General features: G+C 44.2%; 1 pseudogene across 1 annotated transcript in view; it reads right to left on the bottom strand.

Moving 5' to 3' along the window:
- Nucleotides 1-11127, bottom strand: part of LOC146179254 (calcium-activated chloride channel regulator 3A-1-like) — a 108784-nt pseudogene that overhangs the window by 28343 nt on the left and 69314 nt on the right. Inside the window, exons 7-9 of the transcript XR_014700715.1 lie at nucleotides 8421-8527; nucleotides 6961-7137; nucleotides 2760-2887 (exon numbers count right to left, since the gene is read on the bottom strand). The product of XR_014700715.1 is annotated as a calcium-activated chloride channel regulator 3A-1-like (transcript). The remainder of the gene's footprint in view (nucleotides 1-2759; nucleotides 2888-6960; nucleotides 7138-8420; nucleotides 8528-11127) is intronic.

Here is an 11127-nt window from a genome sequence, read left to right as displayed (position 1 = left end):
GCAAGAGGCCACAGTCAGAACTGGGCATGGTCTTACTGATTGGTTTCCGATAGAGAAAGGAGTGAGGCAAGGCTGCATACTGTCGCCCTGCCTTTTTAACCTATATGCAGAGTGCATCATGAGGAAGGCCGGTCTGGACGAGTCTTCAGCTGGAGTGAAGATTGCTGGAAAACGCATCAACAACCTTAGATATGAGGATGATACCACTTTAATGGCAGAAAGTGAAGTGGAACTCAAGAGACTTCTGATGCGCGTACAAGAAGAGAGTGAGAAGTTTGGCTTAAACTGAACATTAAAAAGACAAAGATCATGGCATCTTGCCCTATCAAGTCCTGGAGCATCAATGGACAAGAAGTGGAAGCTGTGGCAGATTTTCTCTTCTTGGGTTCCAAGATTACCTCGGAAGGAGACTGCAGCCATGAAATTAGGAGACGCCTGCTTCTGGGAAAGAAAGCAATGGTTAGCCTTGACCGCCTAGTAAAGAGCAGAGACATTAGTCTGCCAACCAAGATCCGTATAACTCATGCTATGGTCTTTCCAGTTGTGATGTATGGATGCGAGAGTTGGACTGTGAAAAAGGCTGACCGCCGAAGAATTGACGCGTTTGAATTGTGGTGCTGGCGAAGACTCTTGAGAGTTCCTTGGACTACCAGAACATCAAATCAGTCGATATTGTCGACCATAAACCCTGACTGCTCATTGGAGGGTCAAATTTTAAAGTTCAAGCTCAGCTACTTTGGTCATCTGATGAGAAGAGAGGAGTCGCTGGAGAAAGATTTGATGTTGGGAAAGGTTGAGGGTCGCCGGAAAAGGGGTAGGCAGCGAACGCGATGGTTAGATGGCATCCTCGAGGCACTGCAGATGAAGTTATGTGATGTTAGGAAGATGGTGAGAGACCGGAAAGCGTGGCGTGACATGGTCCATAGGGTCACGAAGAGTCGGACATGACTGAACGTCTGAACTGAACTGAGATGACTGGATAATGGCCAAGGTATTCCCAATTCATAAATCAGACAGCACTTCTTTACATTATTAGTGTCAAATATTAGACCAGTATCACTGTCTATAATTGCAAGCATCTAAATGTGTCCTTAGAACACCATAGCTTATTATCACATCATCAGCATGGGTTTCTCCGCGGTTTGTCAGCAGTTACTCAATTAACAAAAATAGCACTTGACCTCCCTTTAATTTAGTATAATTGCACCCAAAATACATATAGTTACTCGATTTCGCTAAAGGTTTCGACTGCGTGTGTCATTCTGAACATATCGCAAAATTACGAGGATTCGTTAGTGATGGGAAATATTGGCTTGGATAAATTTTTTTGCAGTAACGGTCACAATTCTTCTTTTACACCACGTCGAATTTAAATCAGTACCATTCACATCCGCAGTTACTCGAGGCTCGGTTCTTGGACCCTTTTTGCTCCATATCTTTATTAGTTATATTACCGCTACGGTCTACTGTAAGATCAAACTCTTTTTCTGGCGATTGCATGATATTCAGAGATATAATAAGCTTCGAAGATCATGTCATTCACAACAGGAAACAAAATGCTGATTGGTGCGATAACTGGAAGGTGTCGTCAAAGCAAAGAAGTAACCAGGGAAATAGAGCCTTCTAATTTTGTGAATAAAATAAATGACACTCCGCTTACCTTTGTAAGCGAGCACATATATCTAAGTGTCACATTGTTCAACGATCTTAGATGGGGTGAACCCATCAGTAATATCGCTTCAACTGCATTACACAAGTTATGTTTTCCTATAACATGTCTTCTACTTTCCCTTGCACAAACTAAACCTTCTATCTTATAGGATATTTATTAGGTCTCTACTAGAATATTCTAATACCGTTTGGCTTCTCCAGTCTCTAAGTAATAGTTCATGGCTTGAAAGAATGCAGCGTAATGCACGAAAATTCATTTACAACAGGTACAACCGAACGGATTCACCAACCGAACTAGATGTAATATCTGGACTCGAAACTCTATGAACAAGAGCGAAATTGTCGAGATTAAAATACTTCTATCAGTTACTGCATAACGCCATTAGCATCGACTTCTTAAAGTACATTTTCCTATCACATAAGCGAGACTTAAAGAAATCAGCACGCCTGTACACCAACCGAATATTAATGTCAAAGTCACATATTTCTTCCCGCTAACAACAAGCGAATGAAATCGCCTGCATGCATCTGTTACGCTGATTCATTTTCAAGTTTTTGTTCCAAACTACATTCCATGGTTTGAACAGAAATGATCCGGTGACGAATTTCGCTTCCTTTTCTTCTCGTTCCTTTCACTAAGTCGACGGCATGTTATCCCATGGTTTTCCTTCTTGAACATTTTTTTTGTGATGTGTATCGTCTGTGCGGAGTTAACACGACATTTTTAGTTTTTCTGTACTGTATTAATTGCCTAATACCGTATTTCTGTAGAGCTGCTTTGACTCCTTTCATGACAATTTGTTAGATATTATAAATGTAAAGACCATGTGCTATGGTCTAAACTTGAGATCGGCAGCACAGGAAATAAATAGATAAAAATAAAGAAATATATTCTCTGATAGATATGTCCATGCCAAAGTCACTGCCCAATGGCTAAGTGATCACTGTCTGTGCACCGCGACCTACGACTCCCAGTAAGGGAGCTCGACTTCAGTACATTTTAATTGCGAATGTCGTTGCTCTAGCTGCCGGACACATCCACTACCACATTGCTTGGTTTAAAGACAAAAAAAAAAGAGACAACTTACTTCTTGAAGTCTTCATTGGCGCTGATCACCTCCCAAGTGGACTTGCCCTGGCAAAGCCTGTTCTGCTTGTTGGGAGCGAAGCGGTTGTGCCTGCGAGTTCCTGTGCTGGAGTCGCAAAACTGGCTGATCTGGAATAAGGATCGCAGTCAGGTAAAATATGCTAACGCGAGGAGGTTTTGCAAGTGTTCATCACTGTATGACTAATGATATCTGCAACCAGTCGGTTAGATGCCTGAATGCTGAGCCCTGGTGCTTCGCGACGGACATTTTGGGACCGCACGTTTTTTCTCAATACTCACGAATAATATTATGCTGGAACTTTGGCGGCTTTGACTACTGCGAAGGACAAATTAGACACATGCTAACGTCCGTCCGTCCGTCCGTCCGTCTTTTAGAATCCAGGAATAAATCCAAAACGGCACCTCCCACATTCCAGCAATTAAATGCGTCCCGTGCCAGCAGCTGTCTTTAATCCGCCCAGCTATCTTTCCCCCTCCCTGCTGCTATGTTTGCCTTCCCTTGGAACCTATAATAGTTGGTTATCGCTGATTACCATTCGTTATCCTCCCTTTGCATTATATGTCCAACCAATTTCGTCTTCGCGATTTTGACTAGGACCTCATTAATCGCGTGTGCTGCTTAATGAGCTCTGCTCCACCACTTCCTTTTAATGCTACACTCATTATATTATTTTCAGAGTTTGCTGCGTTTTCCTCAAAATAATAACCACTGTATTCCTTATGGTTTACCATCCTTCCTTCAAGATAAGCATCGGGAAAGTACGGGAAATACACTTGCCTTTTGGAAATAAAGAATTCGTTTAGTTAAATACCCCAATTCCACTTTTGTATTAAGCGTTTTACTGTCGTCATGCTGATGTAAGGTCACTACTTGCCCGTAAGTACTCTTCGCGTCCAATCATAAACTGCTATTCCTTTCCTGGATTGTTGAACGTTATTGTACTGTGCTTATTCCTTTTGAACCGAGCCATTTGGGTTTTGCTTGTAATGTTTCTCGGTCATGTTTCGCGGTTCGCTCATTGCGTTGCTTAGCAAAGCGATGTCACGAGCGAATGAGCGATTACTTTGGTACGGTACATAGAGGTCTATTGCTAGCTATTCTTAGTGCTCTCCTCTGAATACCTCATGTGAGCAAGCAAGGAATTGTACCGGTCAGATGGTGGCATCTTGCTTTGCACACGTTTTCTGATGCAGCATGAAATTGCCGGCCCTTACTCTTCCCCAAGGCTGTTTATACTTAGATTGCGCGTAGACACTTTTTTTGGCCAGTACGGTTGCGCTACTCCATCTTACAGGAGCTGTGCTGCGTGCGGACAGTATCGTTAAATTACTCTATTAAGCCGAATGCCTAAGCTATGTTGTCTGCAAAATTTGTAGCACGTGCAGCTTTTTTGATCCTCTTGTTTCAGACTGGCAGATGGACATATTGCAGGCTGATCAGTGTCTACAAGAAACTGTATTTGGACCTGCATAGGCTACTTTTGAACCGGCGTGCCTAAGAATCTTATGAGCCTGCTATTGCGTTATTGAGCACCAAATGCTGTTAGCTGTCGTTGACAATGACCTTGTGATCATGCTGAACCAAATCCGGGAGTCATCATCCGGGCACCGAAGCGGTCACATTCGAGCACCGAACGAAAGTGAACTGGTCGCGTTTTCCTCCCTCGTACAGCTAAAAAAAATTATTTTTCAGTTTCTTCTTAATGCTTTATGAGATGTCGTCCAAGCTGTTTATTTAAAACACGCTGAATTTCAGTTTGTCATTAATGCCAACCCAGAAAAAGAGGCACAATATTTTATTATAGAAAGAGACCACAACACAGGCGCGTATTATCAGATAGCTGCCAATAAAAACAGAAGAAACAAAATTTTCTTTTTCGCATACAAGGCATGACTGAGCTTTAACACTCAAGCACATGACCTAACTCTATCTCACACAACCCATCCGCCAGCTAGCCACACAATCTGTTATTCTGATATTTCTAGTAACGCCATGATAAAGGAAGGTACTACATGCACCAAACACTTCATTTTCCTCTGTTGCCTGTGAGGAGCTTTTGAGGGAGTGCCACTCAATGGTAAGAGGAGCACTCCAGGGTGAGAGGTGCGCTGCGCGGGCGGACAATGGCTTCGGCGTCGTCTCCAAGTGTGGCACCACAGTGTCATGCCCGTAACCATTTCGTGCTTGCATCTACTCTCCTTTACTCGAGAGGCAGTAATTTATTCATACATGGGTCTGTATTGCTCAGAATGAATAGTCCACAGTGTTTGGTGCAGTACAAATTGAGTGTGGGCCACTTGGTTCAAATGTCTTTCTAACACGCGAGCCTAGGAAAGAACTGAGGAACACTTCAGATACTCCTTATTTTGGGGGTTGACGCAAAAACTTTAGTAGTTGCCGTAAGCGGTTCCACTAGCGCGTTTAGCCATCCGTGCACACTCACCCTCCATAGACATGCACTTGCAATGCACTCCGATCGAAGCATACCACTGATAATTAAAGAGGTCGGTTCAAATGTCTCTCTGTGTCATATCTTGGTGCATGCTCAATACCTGAAGCTTTCAAGACCACAGATAAAAATTTAAGTTAATCCGTCAAATCTACCGCATTTTCTTTCATTTTGTTCATTCTTGCAAGATGGTGCTGGATTTCTTAATTGTTGCTTCTGTAATCACGTACGTACTCATTCTTGTGCAGTTTATGTGACTTCCAACTGCCCGAACACCATAGTACGACAATTTTCCCGAATATCGCATAAAAATTGCGGGACAACCGTTATTCCTATGGGGAGTTCCTAGTCCTAGACCTGTAGTCCTAGAGAGAGGTGGTGCCATACGATTCGTTGTTGCTTATAGTATACATCTGCTAGTCATGTTGGAGGCCATCTTAAGATAGAGATTTGAAGCGCCACATTATATCAGAAATTTTAGAGCAGCTGCCAACTCGGGGTGCTCAGTTCGAAGTGTAAAGTTGAAATAAAAATCAACTTGCTCTCCTCTTTGATGTCAAGTATATGCCCGCTAACGACGGAGCTCTATCGCGTCATACGTTTAAAGAAGGAGCTTAAAAATCCCGTATTTTTTCCATAGCCAAAAGTTCATCGAAATTGATGAAAGTACTCCTGAGCCCGCACAATAAGAAAGCCTAAGAAAAGGAGACTTCATGTTATCAGCGTTTGATGAGAAAGTTACCTTCCATATAAAATATTAAACAGGAAATCCTTTAATGTGAGCCACGAATTCGCAACACACCTAACTTGTGGGTAAAGTGTCTTCACAGGACAGTTGCTACGTGAGGGTAACATCCCAATTATCCCAAAAAATCTTAGATGGAATTTTTCGCCATACATTGGCAAACGCTGATGCTCAGGCAGACACTTTGCATCCCGAAGCGCTAGCGCAGCGTAGAACAGGATATTATGATGGCAGCAACAAGGGGACAAGAGAGTGAGCTGTGGGAGATAGTGGCTTATCTTTTGTGGCCAAAAATGCAAAGCTGGTCGGCTCCCTTTCGAAAAAGTCACTTGGACAAAGTTACTGGGCGCTCCCGGGAGAAAACAGGGCTAACTGCCGGCAATCCGAACCAAAGACTGTCAACGTGATCCTTCTCCGCAATCTTAGTTTAAATCTGTAGGAACCGGTGTCATGAATAGGTAATGGAATAGGAATAGGCCGTCGTAAGCAGTCTCTGTAACAACTATTCTGCACAGATGAAAGCTTACGTTTGGAGTCATTTTCGACGAGACATCACACAAATCATGAGTTAAGGTACATAAAGGAAAGGCTTACGCGAGCGCCCGAGTTTTTCCTCCTTTTGACAATGATGCTATAAGGATTAATGAATCGGTAAGTTCCCTCTACTGCTCTAACCTTTTCATTTCACTTCCTCAATGCAGGCACCTCCTTGAAAAAGAAAAACGTCATGCTGACGTTCGAAGACTTGCTGCCCACTTGAAATTACGCGCAGACTTCCTACATTCAAACAAAATCTGACTGGTGGCCACGTGTCTATAACAGAGAGTAACGTACACCTTTCCCGTAATCCGATTACCCAATCAAATACCCATTAACTAATTGGCATCCTTTTAAATAATTAAACGACGATAGATGTATCAGGAGGATGGCCACAATGTCTCTGGCCAATGCGTCGTGGCTGCAGATGCATGGCAAGATATACTTACATTGTTCCGGTACGGCATGAACATGATGGATGACTCGACGAGGGTCTTACTTGCCATCAAGATCTCCACCGTACAGTTCTTGAAAAGCTGGCAATTCTTCATGTTGATCATGCATTTTTCACCACTTTTGGTCGTGGCCCGGAAGCCAATCTTCTTAGAGCACGAGTTCAGCCTCACCTTGGAGCATTATGGAAAAGAAAAAAAAAAGAATAATAAGATGTTTCAACTGAGCGCCTTCGATTTCAATACGATGTGTCGACTGCAAACTATTGAGTCGCTCGAGTGCAGAAGCAGGGCTGCTATTTTCGCAATAAAGTTTAAACTTTTAAGCTATACGCTGCGAGAACAGCGTTGGAAAAGCAGAGAACAGCGTTGGAAAACGGGTCAAGACAGCACACGACAGACAGCTCCGCTATTTCGGTAGCAATTTTTTCAAGACCTGCCGATTTTAAGACTTGGTAGAATACGGGGCTAATACGAAGGTGGTTAAAAACACGTGATTGACTCATCGCTAATGTGCTCTATTCTGCAACGAAATATGGTAGAAACTTGCGATATAAGTCTGGAACAGATTACACTAACTCAGGTGCCTGAGATTACGCTGACGTCGCCCGCATTAAGAACTTGCATGAGTAGCAGAATAGTCATAGCCACTGCGCCGTGGGAGTGCACTGTAGGCTTTACAACTTATACTTATGTACATTTCTGATCTTGGTTTAAAATATTTTGTCACAGATCTTTCCGCTTCATTGTGCTCTTAGTTTTGATTAGATATTAGGGCACTTTATAGCGATATTTGGCTTTCAGAGCTGTGACTGCATTAACCGGATGAACAACAAAAAGTTCATCTCTCCGCTTCAGCGTATTCTTAGTTCTGACGCGACATTTGGAAGGTTTATTGATGATCTTATGGTTTTTGCACTGTATCATTATCCAGAATCATCTGGGAGAAGGCGGTTATATCAGAAAAGTAATCTTCAAGATAGACTAGTGTTCTTTCCAAACTCAAGTTCAACGTCACGTTTTAATGAAAAGTTCTTTGTTTCAGGTAGAAAATTGTTTGCGACGCAAAATATTTACACTCGTCTTTTTGCGCAACCAGCGTTTTATTTGTTATTGCGGTATATTTGAACATATCAGCAGACGTGGTTTGTTACAAGTGTAGTTTTAGTGAGTGTGCACGGTTTTCACTCCGAAATATATGAAATCAGTGCCTCTAAGACTGTCATCAGCAGAAGAACGCTAGCACACTGCTTCTGCGTGATAATGACCTACTTCTAGGTTGGTAACTGAGGCTGTTGATTCTTTATATCGGAAAAAAAAAACACCTTAATCAAGATCGTACCAGGTTTGCCGCTCCCCTTTTGTATGCCGTCTTTCAGAAGGTCTTGTATGTGTATGTTTTCACAACGTTTTTATCACAGACTTGCTTTCGTCTCCACGTTTTTAACGGTACTCACCTTGTTATCGTCGCAATAGGTGAGGGGAAATGTGTCGTCATCCTGGCTTCCGTACTCGTCGAACACGCCATACCGGTAGTGGGCCCATTCGTGCACGAATACGTAGGCTGTAAGGATGAAATGGCGATGAAAAATGGTGCAATAAGCATGTAACTTACCGCAGTTGGTAGAACCTCCAATTAGTGTCATTTCTCCCTAAGGAATTTCGTTTTTATTCTTTAAGTTTCATATAACTGTCTTGTGTGGCAAACTGCATTAATAAACAAATGGCAACAAGCTGCTGGGCAGCGAACTAGAGCGGTTAGGCTTATCGCCAGTGTCAGTATGACTGTTTTCAAAGTGCAGTAATCAAATAGAAAAACATTTATTGGTGATAGAATATGGCTAGCCCCCCTGGACTCTCCTGGCTCGCAGACTTAAGGGGAATGGGGATGGTGCCGTTTCAGATGCTGGCGCCTGGAGGTCTTGTGTCCCGGCTGCCTCTTCCTCCAAGCAGATGGTTAGAAGCTGGAGCTCAGGGTCTCAACTACGCAGCAAGGTATTCCAGGTTGCTCTACTATTTATTTTGTGCGCTTCCTCGATAGAGTGTTAACGTTCTAAAATTACGTGATAGAGTCCCTCTCTCATCACAGTTTTTGCATTTATCATCCTGTGGGGCTTCGCAGCCCCTTTCAGTGCTTTAAACTCCGCGCGCATTTTCCTATTTGTATTGCTTTTGCGCGGGCAGCGCTAGTGCGCATGAGTGAACAGCCAATCTTGAGGGCGGGTTGTTAGCGGCGAAAAGACGAGAGTAGATAAGGGCGTCGAAATTAAGGCGCGGGGCCTTTTGCCCTGGCGGGGAGCCCAAAGCGGGGAGGCCATCGAGCGTCACGGGCCATCCGGGCATGCACGGATGACGGAAAGAAGACCGGAGGCACGAAGATGGAAGGAGTGCCTGTAGAAATGGCCTAGGCTTATTCGCGTGAGCTGTTGACACGAGAGAAGCAATGTCGCTTGGGCCGCAGCTAGTGCTTTGGCGCCATCGCTCGCCCGGTTCGCGCCGCAGTGTGTTTTGTTTACCGCGGTGAAGCCCTGACCGTCGTTCGGTTTTATCCTTGGCAATGTATTGTCGTGCTGGTCGACATCATGTCTCCAGCGCAGTGGCGTTTCTTTTGTTTGTTCTTTTTATTAAATGCTTTTGCATTTGTCCGGAAATAAACCAGTGTTTTTAAGAAAAACTGGAACTAATTGTCACTCACCGGCGAGGCCATGGCTCGCGGACCCCTGTTCTGAAGGCGAGGCATTCAATACCTAAGCTGAAAACCGGGCGCGGCCACGTATAAGTTTGCAATCGTCTCCAGGGGCGGGGGGAGGGCAGTCTGCGTTTCAATCTATAATGCTGCGTAATCTTTCCATATTTTAGCAGGCGTTCTCCGCTCCCTCGGTCACCAAAGTATGTCCTCGTTTCTCGGTGGTAGAGAACTCAAGCCAACTTGTGGAATGCTTTGTTCCCGGTGATGGCTGCGTGAGCCGATGTCCAAATTATCTGAACTTTCCTGGTCAACGTTCTCTGGTCTAACATTTGGGCCGCAGCGGGAGAGATTCTCCCCTTACTAAAATTTTCGATAGACGTTTTGCGGTCACTTATTACTTGTTGTGCTTACGTTCATAAGCTAGCCAACGCTATCGCAACTTCGGCAGCTTCAATGCTCTGCTCGCGCAGAATGGCGGCCGCCATGGCGTAACATCGGCCTTTGACGACAGCTGCCACCATGATGCCACCGCAACCTTTGGTGGCATCCACCTAGGCTATCGCACCTTCCGACATTTCTCCGATTATAATTTCTAGAGCCTTGGCTTTGTTTTGCCTTCTGCCATTGTTGTGTTCCGCCGGATGCATGTCTTTTGACACGAGGGCAATTCCAACTTTGTACAGGATAACTCCTCCTGTCTCTGTTGCCCAGAGTATCTCGATTTGAAAGGTTCGCATGGCCTCAGCTAGTTCTGTACATGATCTGTGTACTCCTAGAGCTAGCGTTCCTTCCGTGGGTATGCATATGAATAGTCCTAGCACTTTTGCTGGGGCACTTTCATCGGGGAATATATTTTTGCTCTTTCTGCAATTTTTAAATTAAGGTACGGTGTTGCGTAGCTTATCTGGCTTAAGACAGCTTTGCGTAAGCTACGTCTTCAGTTTTCTCTTTTAATCCTCAATCTTTATAGGCCGCTAGCCTGATTAGACTCAGAGTCTGCATCATGTGACGCTCCGGCCTCTTGATATTCTCGACATTGCGACAATGCGACTGGAGGATCAGGCCTAGGATTCTGATTTGCTCAACCTTTCTTACGTGTGTACCGTCCACATTAATGTTTCTATCCGAGGGTGCATTGCCCTTTAGGTGCTTGGAACTATATATAAAGAGTTCAGAATTTTTGTGGTTGTAGAAGAACGGCTGATTGGGCGAGTTGGTGAACCATGATGGACAGTAATATACGTACGCAACAAAGACGAGACAAAGAGGAGAAGTTGACAACGACGGCGCAGATGATTGGCAGGCCAACGACGGTGGTTGGCCTGCCAATCCTCTCTTGGCCGCAAAGTAAAAATGGCGTCAGTGGCGATTTGAAGCAGATTTTATACTGTCCAGAGGCTGCCCCGGTTGACCCATAGTGGGTTATCGTAGCCGTACATATTAAATTACAGTCCCTCGAGCTTTGCTACTTTGCC

Source organism: Amblyomma maculatum, chromosome 9, assembly GCF_055883805.1.
Source record: "Amblyomma maculatum isolate TAMU_Amacu chromosome 9, ASM5588380v1, whole genome shotgun sequence".
Lineage (NCBI taxonomy): Eukaryota > Metazoa > Arthropoda > Arachnida > Ixodida > Ixodidae > Amblyomma > Amblyomma maculatum.
Note: the sequence above shows the minus strand (reverse complement) of the source record. Positions and strands in the feature narration are given on the sequence as shown.